A 3,175-nucleotide genomic window follows, 5' to 3' on the forward strand; every position below is an offset into this window, starting at 1 on the left:
CAAGACAACCTGACCAGAAGGAGAGACTAAGCCTTGGGAAGAGAACTTAATTATCTCGCCTCCTTCTGTAGTCTGCAGGCTAAATATACGAAAGAAGACCTTCAGGGCATTAATGTATCATTTTCACCAATTTCTTGATCTCTGAAAGAAGCACAAATTAACGATTCAATTCCAGGGTTTTGTCTATGGAATAGGCAGCAGGGAGACTTATACTTGGTCATGTTTCCCAAGAAAGGGGAGCGTAGCACGTGAATTATTTCCTGACTTCTGATTTGTTCTCACTCAGCACGGCTTTGCTAGAGTTTAAGCAAATGTGAAGCAGTGAATGAGGTACCATATGAAACGGTATTCCTTCTAAAGCCCATGTTTCTGGCTTCCATTCTGTTTGTTCATGTAAGCACCCAGATTTTTGTTAAAAGCGACGGGTAGGTGATAATTGTCCTGTAAAGGAAAGGTATAGAGCTAGAGCTCTGAATTCAAGTTTCAGTTAAGAAAATCTTTGAATGAAAAAGAGAGCAAAACCATTCTTCCAAAATGACTTTGAAATGTCCAACAGCCTAAAAGAGGCAATAAAACCCTCATTATCAACTCTAAGGTGGATTTTTGTCTGGACACAGCACCATTCTTTGTGCGTTCCCTTGGTTTGCCACATTCCACAAAGTGTGATCTTCCCTTTGCATGTTTGCTTCCCATCCAAGGCTCTGAGCTCTCCAGGGCAGGAATAGCATCTTATTCATCCCTTCATCCCCTGTAGCACACAGCATAATACGTGCTTGATAACTTTTTGTTGAAAGAGTGAAACAATACAGGGAGGTGATAAATTGGGGACAAGGTTTAAAACACAGAAATAAAATGGAAAGTTTGTTTGGGCACTGCCTGAATACTGATTAAGGGACAGGCAGAGGACTTGAAGCTGCAAATTCAGCTTTTAGTTAACCTGTCTAGCCTGCTTCTGTGTACAGCACATGTTAGTAACAAGATAGAAGTTGCTTGGTAAACTAAATTATAGATTTGGGGCATAGCGATGTGGGACAAAGTTATTCGCTGAGGTTATACAGTGTCTGACTGTAGAGAGATGTCTTATACAAAGGTTTTCCTGAATCAGAGATAGTGGTCAAGAGATATGGAAACCTTTAACAAGGACTAAAATAATTTTGCACAATTGATAAAGAGACACCAGTTTAGAGGCAGAATGGAGTGGAGCACTCAGTGTGTTTCTGGCAAGAGTCCAGTTTCCTTATTTTTCTACATATCCACAAGCTATACTTGGCAATATGATTTGGCATCTAGTAGGATGAGTCCATCATGCACTTTCTGGATCATCTCTCATGTCCCACCTTTCCACTTCATTTCTTTCTTTTGCTCTTTTCACTCCGTCTAATGATGTATTATTGTCTTTACCTCTGTGAACTGGTGATCAGTGTCTCCTTCCCTTCTTGCTAGAAGATCAAAGTCTTTACATTTAAAGGGGAAGACCATTTCTTCTTTTTCTTTTTGCAGTATTCTACCAACACACTATTTCCTACTTCCTCACAGATTCTAGCTGCTAACTCGCTGTCATTTTCTCTAACTTTCCATTATCATGATTGATCTCACTTTCCATGTTAATAACTCGTCTACATCTGTGATTCTGAGGCTTCCGAAGGCCTTTAAGGACCTTGTCCTCTACCTTAATATTACCATGTGCATCCTCTGACAGACCTTCCGGACCTTGGGGTTATATAAAATGTCATCTCCTTCATAATTTTGCTTGCAAGCATCTCACTCTTCAACCATCAGCTCTCATCTTCTCAGCCCACTCGAGCATCCTGACCAGTCATTTTCTTACTCTGTGTTTTATTGGAATTTTCAGTGCTGTTGCCTCCCTCACACCTGATTTAGCTTGTGTTGTCTGATCTAACTAGGAAATATTTCTGTTCATATATTATGCTGTCACTTCAGAGTTTGACTTTTGCATGACCCAAAGTCTGACGCAACCTTGCCCTTGCTCACAGGGACTGGATCACTCTTAATCTGGCATTAATTTGACATTAAATTGCTATGCCCCATATGTTCAGAATTGAGTCTTGTTCTTTTCTTGCCAAAAAAAAAGCTAATTATGTTGACATAATGAGGAACCTTAAGAAAGAATTTTATAACCTTTCTGTACAACCAAAAAAAATCTCTTTTGGAACCTTGTGCCATTTGGATAGAATTCTTTGCTTCTGTGCCTTATAGGAAGCCTCAGATTTCACAGTTTGAGGAATTCACTGCGTATTCACAGAGTGAATGGTCTTTATCTTATCTAGAAAGTGAATAAATCCAGCTCTGGTATTTCCAGTCTTTGATCTATCATTTTAATCTTTTTCTTGTAGATATCTTCAATCACACTGTGGTTTTTCCTCTTATTCCTTCATTGTTTTTTTTTCTTTTTTTGTGCTCAGCCTTAGATGATTTCTGCTCTTGTTATTTTGCCTCTGAGACTGCTAGTTAGACGTAGCTGCTGAAAGTCTAGGTATGTTGAGCAGTCCCCCTCTAAAACCAAGACAAATTCTTCAAGAGGAACCTTCTACTACTGGGAAATCCAACACCATTTTTTTTTGATGTGGGATGTCCTTCTGTGTGTTGCTTTTATTGGTTAATGAATAAAGCTGCTTTGGCCTATGACAGGGCAGAATATAACCAGGTTGGAAGGGATATATAGAGATAGTAGGTAGAACCATGTAGCTGCTAAAGAAGACAGATGCCTCAGAATGTTACCGGTAGTCCACAGCCTTGTGGGGATACACAGATGAATAAGAATGTGTTAATTTAAGATGTAAGAGTTAATTAATAAGAAGTCTGAGCTAATAGGTGAAACAGTGTTGTAGGTGGCCGGGACACAAACAAGCAGCCTCCATCTACAGTTTTTCAAACCCATTTCTTCTACTCACCTAGTTGTCATTTGGTTTTCACTTCCTCTCATCAAACTTTGAACATGTACTTTCTCATCCTTGTACTTAGCTGAAAACATGGCTTCCTGCTTCACTGAAAAGGTAGGAGAACTTAGAACCACATCTTGCTTTTCTAAAATCTGCCATTCTAGTTGAAGCTATACTGTATTTTTACCATTCTTTCATTGTCAGGAATGAGAATTCTATCATTTTTTCTAAAGCCATCAACACTTGTTACCCCAAAATTGTAGTGTTTTTTTTTT

Source organism: Alexandromys fortis, unplaced genomic scaffold, assembly GCF_014885135.2.
Source record: "Alexandromys fortis isolate MF-2015 unplaced genomic scaffold, M_Fortis_MF-2015_v1.1 scaffold_11, whole genome shotgun sequence".
NCBI classification, from domain to species: Eukaryota; Metazoa; Chordata; class Mammalia; order Rodentia; family Cricetidae; genus Alexandromys; species Alexandromys fortis.